The sequence below is a fragment of the Oryx dammah genome, unplaced genomic scaffold, assembly GCF_014754425.2.
Source record: "Oryx dammah isolate SB20612 unplaced genomic scaffold, SCBI_Odam_1.1 HiC_scaffold_11, whole genome shotgun sequence".
NCBI lineage: Eukaryota > Metazoa > Chordata > Mammalia > Artiodactyla > Bovidae > Oryx > Oryx dammah.
The window spans coordinates 41,560,339-41,569,718 of NW_024070195.1; the positions used below are offsets into that span (position 1 = coordinate 41,560,339).

At 42.8% G+C, this 9,380-nt stretch overlaps 1 long non-coding RNA gene across 1 annotated transcript in view; it reads left to right on the forward strand.

Annotated features, from left to right (window-relative positions):
* The window catches only part of LOC120870230, a 96,526-nt gene extending 94,240 nt beyond the window's left edge, over window positions 1–2,286 (forward strand). Inside the window, exons 4-6 of the long non-coding RNA XR_005722759.1 lie at window positions 189–244; window positions 1,395–1,482; window positions 1,720–2,286. This is a non-coding gene — a long non-coding RNA (uncharacterized LOC120870230). The remainder of the gene's footprint in view (window positions 1–188; window positions 245–1,394; window positions 1,483–1,719) is intronic.
* The last annotated feature ends 7,094 nt before the right edge of the window (window positions 2,287–9,380 follow it).

Genomic DNA, 9,380 nt, shown 5'->3' on the forward strand with positions numbered 1-9,380 from the left:
CATCAGGAGCTGAAAGCCACAGCAGAAGTGGACATGGGCCCCTGGCCCATCCCCACCGCCTGCCTCTCTTGTTGAAAACCACACAGCATCCCCTGTGGGGCTGGGCTAGTTTGTGGGCAGGTGTCTGTGTCCTTTTTTCCTGGAGGAAAAGGTGAGAAGGAATTGCATCATGTCCCCTCCCTTTACAGGTGAGGAAACTGAGGCCATAGTTCTGATCTGAGGTCGATGGTAGCAGAGCTGGGTGGTAAGATCCCAGGGCGCTTCTGCCCCGCATGGCTGTGCCTCGTTTTCCATGATACCATGGTGTTGTTGTTCAGCCGCCCAGTCGTGTCCAACTCTTTGCGACCCCATGGACTGCAGCATGCCAGGCCTCCCTGATGAGTCAATAGCCTGGTTAGCACGCTATAGTGAATCAATTGTCAGGAACTGGTAACCAGCACTTTCTAACCAGCCCGAGTTTCCAGTCGGATGACTGACCATCCTGGTTTGCCCAGGGCTGGGGGCAAGAGTTCCAGTGCTGAACCTGGGACAGTCCCAGGCACACCGGGCCAGCTGGTCACCCTGTGGGCTGTGTCCATATCACTGATGCCCAATCACCTTGACTAGTTAGTGGGCACTCAGCCCGTGGGGGCAAATCAAAACTTAGAGAGGAGGATGGGGTTTCTTACACTGAATGAGTTGACTTGGGGTACAATTATCCAAATTACTGAGATTTTTTAAAAGTTACTGAGGGAAATGTAGAGGTTTGTCCTGAATTATAGTAGCTAACACTTTGAGCATGCTTTATAACTTTAATGCACTTTCACATTCCAAATCTTAATTATTTGGGCCCTTCAGGCAAGGTTGTCTGATTAAAATCATTTTTATGAAGTAGGAGACTAAGCTGGTCCAGCCACCTAGGACGGCGCACCTAGCTGTGAGTGATGGAGCTCAAAAAGCCCCTGTTCTCTGACCCTTGGCCGATGCTCTTCACCGCCCTCTCTCTGGTCTGGAACCCTGGCTGGAGGCCAGATCTTGAGTTCTCTCTTTATTTAATTGTTGGGAAGCAGGAAGCCAGAAACTAGGGGTTTCTAAATTCAATTCCAAGGACCTTGGATTAACACCAAAATAATTCCCTTACTGGAGACTTGCTATTAGAAAAGAACCTTGTGGGGCCAAAGAATGGTATTGGTTTGATCAAGCAAGGCTATTTGTTTACCTTCTGAGACAGTATTAAGTCTCTCCCTTCCCAAATGCCAGTCACACTCCCCCAGCCCAGGACACTGCTTCCCACTCACGCTGGAGCGGCGGACTCTGGGCTTCTGAAATTAGAGCTGAAGGTGAAATGCTTTGCTGAGCTTTGCCTTTCAGTGCTTTTCTTCTCTCTTGGTTTTAACTGCTTTTTCTGACCTCAGGGAATCCCTTGGAAGTTAATAAAACTTACTACATCAAAGGGCTCTACAACCATTACCCTATTAAAACCTCACAGCCCTCCTGCAGCAGGTAAGCATTATTAAGCCCATTTTACAGATGGGGAAACTGAGGTTAATTGGTTTGCCTCAGGCTACTGAGGAAATGAGGGTCTCAGCTGGCTTTAGAACTGGGTGGTTTGTTTGGATTACTTGGGGTGGGGGTGGGGGGGTTGCTTCTGCCAAAATCTGTTTTTCAAAGCACCTTGATTCTTAAAGATTTCTTTCTCTTTCATGAAACTGATTCCTCACTGGCTGCACTGATGATGAGGAATTTCTCCAAAGCTGGCTTGTCAGAAAGCAGCAGCCCCTGCCTTCCACCAGGAGAGGTGCCATAAAAATAGATGAAAGCTAAGGGTTCAGTGCAGCAATTTAGGAAACAATTTGGGCCTTTCAGAAATTAATGTTATTTAAAGATGCAGATTCATCCACCCCAGGGGCCTCCTGGGAGTGCTTGCTGAACCATCTGTTCAATCAGCTCATTTTCTTTCCCCCTAATCCTCCTGGCTCTCCTGTGTGTATGTACAGCGAAGGTTCCTGGGGAACTCGCAGCATGAATAAAAAGCAAAGACCTTTCTCTTTCACCAGCCACCTCTCCTCTTTTCCAAACAGCATTAAATTCCTAATCCTGTTTATTCTTAGTAGGGGTATAAAATTCATGTTCCAACACACAATGAGGAGATCTGTGGAGGCCTCCACCCCAGGGCTCATGTCCTCTCAGTTTGGGTCCAGCCGAGATGGTTGAGGTGTCTTTACCCCATTCTCTGAGAGGAACTACAAAACCTGTTAATATTTGGGAATACATTTGCCCAGGCCTGCTGAAGGAAGAAGCCAAAAATATATATATATATGGGGGAGGGAGTGGTGGTGGTGGTGTCTGGCTAAAGCTCTCCATGAACCACAGGGAAGATTTCAAAGGCTCAGGTAAGTGTTTTCAAAAGGAGGGTTTCAGCACCATCCCAACTGTGTAAGTCCCCGCTTTTTGCCGTTCAAGTCCAATTATAATCCACAAAGGCAGGATGCTGTGTTTACATAAATAATTACCAGATTTCGGATAGCCAGACGTGTTGCAGCACACAGAAGACAAGCCCATAAATTACATCTGGGGAATTAAGGGTCAGATTGATCTTATCTCTCTAAATCCGGCCAAATTCTGGCAAGCTACAGGCACATCCGGTTGACTGAACCTTGGGAGGCATAGGCCCCAGAAATCAGTGATCCTGAGGATGTCACTCCCCCTCAACCTCATCCCCCAAACCTCCCTTTTCTGCTTCTCCCTGCACAACTTTGCTGACTGGCTCTGAGAGCTAGAGGGTGGCAGAAAGAACTGTCCCAACTTGCTCTTTTGCCCAACCTGCAAGGGAGGAAGGCAGGAGAGGGGTGTAGGCATCTCACTTCTCTCCTCTCTGTTTCCTCCTGGACCACACAGGATCTCATTCCTGAAACAACAGCACTGATGTAGGAGTAGCGATGGGAAACATTAAAGCGATGACAGTAATGCAACAAGGCTCCTGCTGGAGATTTCCCTCCTGCACAGGCAGACCTCTGTGTTTTCATTCATTCAGCACCTACTGCACCCCCAGGGCCGTGCCCTGTGCAGTGGTGAGGGGCTCTGGCTCGGAGTCACAAGGCTAGATTTGAATCCTGGCTTTGCTAGCCACCCTGGGCAAGTGACCTAACCCTCCTGGCCTCAGCTTCTTTATCTAGAAAATGACGTAATGATAGCACCACACCCTAGGAAGAAGGTGAGGATTAACTAAGTCATTCATAAAGAGGTCTTAGAACAAGGTCTGGCACATAGTCTGTTGGTTATTGCTATTATTATTATGACTCTGCTAAGCACATGTGGGCCTCTGTTCTGAAACTGGTTACAAGCTGGTTGAGACAGAATTCCCACATAAACACAAAGGGTATGACAAGGCAGTATGGTTGATTAGGTACCAAGTGAATGGAAAAGACAATTAAGTTCTAGGGAGCAGGCTGAAGGGTGAGATTGCTGTGACAGGAGAAGGCTTCATGGAAGAAGGAAGGCTAAAACTGGGCGAGATTTGGCTGAGCCAGAGAAGTGCGTGACAGATGTGGGGAGAGCTCAAAGCACAGCGGGGTGATGGAGCCCTAAGAATCCTCAAGAATTAAACTAGTAGTCAGAGTGTTATGCAAGTTTGATGCTTCTAAGAGTTTAAGCCAAACCTCTTCAATTAAGATTTCCAAATCCAAATTTGGAATCCAAATCCAAAACCTCTCTTGTAGACAAAGATATATTGATTTGTGTTAACTTCATCTGACAAAACAACGTTATGAAGTTGGGCAACAGAGTGTGTCATGAAGAGACCAGAAGAGGCATGGATAAATAGAGCCTAAATTTTTAAAGTGGGGGGATAGATATATTGATAGAGTTGTTATTGAAATAAAATAATATTGTTTGGTGAAGTAGAAAGTATTCTACACAAAACAATGTTCTATTCATTCAATCACTCTTTCAATATTGAGTGCTTACTATGTGCCACACATTCAGGGAAACTCTCGTAGTGAAAATAAATATGATTTCTGAGATCCATATGTATTGATCTCGTATTTGTCATTTTTTAAGTTATAAAATAATTTAAAATAAATAAGTAAAAGCAGGTACACAGAAAACAAGCATCTAAAAAACATTTCTATATAGTGTGTTTCTAAAAAATTTCTAATTTGCCTCCATGCAGTTACTTAAATGAATTTGTTTTTCATTTGAGTAACAATTATAATAATTTATTATTGAACATTTAACAAATTAACCCAATCATTGACAACTGAATTTCTGAAAAACTTTTGCTTGAATGTCACTACTTACAAAGATGAATTAATTCAAGAAGCATTTAGTGAATGAACCAACCATGTGCCTAACACTGTTCTACCTGCAACAAAGGATAAGAAAGGATTTGAAGGAAAAGAAGGATTTTCACTTCCAGCTAAGGAGCAATAGGAACTGGATATACTTTTTTCCATGAAACAACCAAAATGACAGACAGATAGACAGACAAAATATATGAAACTGTGGTTTTCAAACCACTTCAGGCAATGAAAGACAGTTACTGAGAGAAAGGAAAACAGACAAACTCTTCCATTCCCCAAGCTTTCTGCCATACAAGGGTTTCCAGGCTGTAACACAGGAAGAGAAAACCCAGGCAGAGCTCACCCAATTCTTTGAGTTGAGAATTCTCTGCCTGAGGACAGAGTTAGAAGTTTGGGGAGACCAAGGCGGCCAGAATTTGCACGACAGAGTACCAAAGAGGAGAGAGGCTACACACCGGATCTGGAGATCTGCAGAAGGTCTCCCTCAAGTATGCAGCGTAACTGACCCATGAGTGTGAGGAAACTAGCCAAGGCCAGGGAAATAAACATCTGGAAAGATTAGAGAAGATAATAGGTGTTCACTCAGAGCTGGGAACAATGTCTATCACCACCAACTGGAAAACTTTGTAAGTCTTGGGGCTTTGGGTAGAATACTCAAAAGGGTATTGTCTCAGTAACGGGGGATAATTAACCCTATATTAAACATGGTTCTGTTCCTATCTAACAATTCTTAACAGTAAGACCAAAAGGATTGAACTGTGTCCAAGTAATCTAGCTTCCATACAAATCTCAAGAATATTTGTAGAAATACCAAAGTATCCAGCACCCAGTGAAGTAAAATTCACAATGTCTGGCATGCAAACAAAGATTATCAGGCATGTAAAATGTGACCCATAATGAGAAGGAAAATAAATCTACCAAAATTGACCAAGAACTAAAAGATACTGTAACTAGCAGCCAAGGATGTTAAACCAGCTATTATAACTGTATTTCACTTGTTCAAAAACATGTATGTTATAAAAAGATTTAAACCAGACACTTAGAGGTGAAAACCAAGTGAGTGAGATGAAAACCACCCTGGCTAAGATTAATAGCAAATTAGACATTGCAGAAGAAAATTTTAGGAACAGGAAGACATAACAATAGAAACTATTCAAAGTTAAGCATACAGAAAAAAAGTTTATAAACTGCAAAGAGTGTCCATGCACTATCAGACAACATCAAGCAGCCTAATATACACAATTGGAGACCTTGAAAAAGAGGTTGGAGGACAGAAAATTTACTTGAAAAAGTGATGGCCAAAATTTTTCTAAATTTGATGAAAACTGTAAACTCACAGATCCAAGAAGCTCAACGAGCTCCACGTACAAGAAACCTGAAAGAGAACTACACCAATGCATGTACGACCCAAATGCTCAAAACCTGTGATAAAGAGGACATCTTTGAAGCAGCTGGAGGGAAAAAAAAAAAACACATTATATAGAGAAAAACAAATATAAGGATAGCTGCAGATTTCTCACTGGAAACACTGTAAGTGAGAAGACAGTGGAGCAAGATATTTTAAGTCCTGAAAGAAAACAAAACTGCCAGTCTAAATCCTATACCCAGGAAAAATATCTTCAGAAATGAGGATACTATACAGATCTTTTCAGACATACAAAAATGGAAAGAACTTATCACCAGCAGAAAAGAACTCAGAAATGTTAAAGGGAGTCCTTCAGGCCAAAGGAAATGATACCAGGTGGAAATACGGATCTACCCAAAGGAATGAAGAGCACTGGAAAAGGTAACCAACGACACGGGTAAATACATGTTTTTTTTTGGAGGGGGGAGAAGGTGCGGGAGGTCACACAGCACTTGAAGCCCTTGGAGAAGCCCAGCCTTTAAAACAAACTTTTTATTCCGTCACTATTTTTGGCCGCACTGGGTCTTTGTTGCTACCCGCGGGGTTTCTCTAGTTGTGGCGAGTGGGGGCTACTCTCTAGTTGCTGTGTGCAGGCTTCTCATTGCAGTGGCTTCTTTTGCTGAAGAACACGGGCTCTAGGCTGTGTGGGTTCAGTGGTGGTGGCACACGGGCTCAGTAGTTGTGCTCCATGGGCTTAGTTGCCTCGGAGCATGGCGAGTCTTCCTGGAAAAGAGTTGAACCCGTATCCCCAGTATTGACAAGTGGACTCTTTACCACTGGACCACTCAGTCAGTCAGTCAGTTCAGTCACTCAGTCGTGTCCAACTCTTTGTGACCCCATGAATCGCAGCACACCAGGCCTCCCTGTCCATCACCAACTCCCGGAGTTCACTCAGACTCATGTCCATCGAGTCAGTGATGCCATCCAGCCATCTCATCCTCTGTCATCCCCTTCTCCTCCTGCCCCCAATCCCTCCCAGCATCAGAGTCTTTTCCAATGAGTCAACTCTTCGCATGAGGTGGCCAACGTACTGGAGTTTCAGCTTTAGCATCATTCCTTCCAAAGAAATCCCAGGACTGATCTCCTTCAGAATGGACTGGTTGGATCTCCTTGCAGTCCAAGGGACTCTCAAGAATCTTCTCCAACACCACAGTTCAAAAGCATCAATTCTTCAGCACTCAGCTTTCTTCACAGTCCAACTCTCACATCCATACATGACTACAGGAAAAACCATAGCCTTGACTAGACGGACCTTTGTTGGCAAAGTAATGTCTCTGCTTTTTAATATGCTATCTAGGTGGGTCATAACTTTTCTTCCAAGGAGTAAGCGTCTTTTAATTTCATGGCTGCAGTCACCATCTGCAGTGATTTTGGAGCCCCCAAAAATAAAGTCTGACACTGTTTCCATTGTTTCCCCATCTATTTGCCATGAAGTGATGGGACCAGATGCCATGATCTTCATTTACTGAGTGTTGAGCTTTAAGCCAACATTTTCACTCTCCTCTTTCACTTTCATCAAGAGGCTTTTGAGTTCCTCTTCGCTTTCTGCCATAAGGGTGGTGTCATCTGCATATCTGAGGTTGTTGATATTTCTCCCAGCAATATTGATTCCAGCTTGTGCTTCTTCCAGCCCAGTGTTTCTCATGATGTACTCTGAGTATAAGTTAAATAAGCAGGGTGACAATATACAGCCTTGATGTACTCCTTTTCCTATTTGGAACCAGTCTGTTGTCCCATGTCCAGTTCTAACTGTTGCTTCCTGACCTGCATACAGATTTCTCAAGAGGCAAGTCAGGTGGTCTGGTATTCCCATCTCTTTCAGAATTTTCCACAGTTTCTTGTGATCCACACAGTCAAAGGCTTTGGCATAGTCAATAAAGCAGAAATAGATGTTTTTCTGGAACTCTCTTGCTTTTTCCATGATCCAGCGGATGTTGGCAATTTGATCTCTGGTTCCTCTGCCTTTTCTAAAACCAGCTGGAACATCTGGAAGTTCACGGTTCACGTATTGCTGAAGCCTGGCTTGGAGAATTTTGAGCATTACTTTACTAGCGTGTGAGATGAGTGCATTGTGCAGTAGTTTGAGCATTCTTTGGCATTGCCTTTCTTTGGGATTGGAATGAAAACTGACCTTTTCCAGTCCTATGGCCACTGCTGAGTTTTCCAAATATGCTGGCATATTGAGTGCAGCACTTTCACAGCATCATCTTTCAGGATTTGAAACAGCTCAACTGGAATTCCATCACCTCCACTAGCTTTGCTTGTAGTGATGCTTTCTAAGGCCCACTTGACTTCACACTCCAGGATGTCTGGCTCTAGGTGAGTGATCACACCATCGTGATTATCTTGGTCGTGAAGATCTTTTTTGTATAATTCTTCCGTGTATTCTTGCCACCTCTTCTTAATATCTTCTGCTTCTGTTAGGTCCATACCATTCCTGTCCTTTATCGAGCCCATCTTTGCATGAAATGTTCCCTTGGTATCTCTAATTTTCTTGAAGAGATCTCTAGTCTTTCCCATTCTGTTCTTTTCCTTTATTTCTTAGGGAAGTCCGAAATACATGTTTGTTTTTTAACCAAGAATATATCTTTCAAAGATAACTGCTTAAACAACAACAACAAAAATTATGTATTGTGTGGTTTATTTCACATGTATAAGTAAAAAGTGAGACAGTAAAAGCCTAAAGGCCAAGAAGGCAGAAATGGACATATTCCATAGTAGGTTTCTTGTACTACATGTGAAGTGGTATAATATCAATTAAAGGCAGACTGTGTTAAGATATGTATACCATAAACCTCAAAGCAACCACTAAAATAAAACAAAAATTTACAGCTTCTTCCCTGGTGGTTCAGATGGTAAAGCATCTGCCTGCAATGTGGGAGACCCGGGTTCGATCCCTGGGTCGGGAAGATCCCCTGGAGAAGGAAATGGCAATCCACTCCAGCACTCTTGCCTGGAAAATCCCATGGACGGAGGAGCCTGATAGGCTACAGTCCATGGGGTTGCAAAGAGTTGGACATGACTGAGCGACTGAACTGAACTGAAGCCAACAAAGGAAATAAAATGGAATCATAAAGAATACTTAATCCATGGGATTTCCCTGGTGGTCTAGTGGTTATGACTTCACTTTCCAATATAAGGGGTGCAGGTTTGATCCCTGATCGGGGAGCTGAGATCCCACATGTCTCAGAACCAACAGAAGCAATTTATTGTAACAAATTCAAGAAAAACTTGAAAAATTTTTTCAAAAAAACAAAAAGAGAAAAAAGGAACAGAAAAGAAATGGAACAACTGTAAACCACATAGCAAAATGTAGACGTACACTTAACAGTATCAACAGTCCCACTAAGAGTAAATGATCTGTGCTGTATAATTTCATTTACATGAGGTAACTAGAATAGCCAAACTCATCGAAACAGAAAGTAGAGTGATTGTTACCAGGGACTGGGGAGGGGGACAAGGAGTTACTGTTTATAGGTATAGGGTTTCAGTTTTGCAAGATGAAAAAATCCCAAAGATTGTTTGTACAACAATGTGAATATGCTTAACACTACTAAACCGTATACTTAAAATGGTTAAGATGGTGACTTTCATGTTGTGTATATTTTATCACAATTAAAACCAAACCAAACAAAAATATTCACATATTTCTTTGAGGTTAAAAATGAAAAAAAGTAAATGGTCTAAATGCTCTA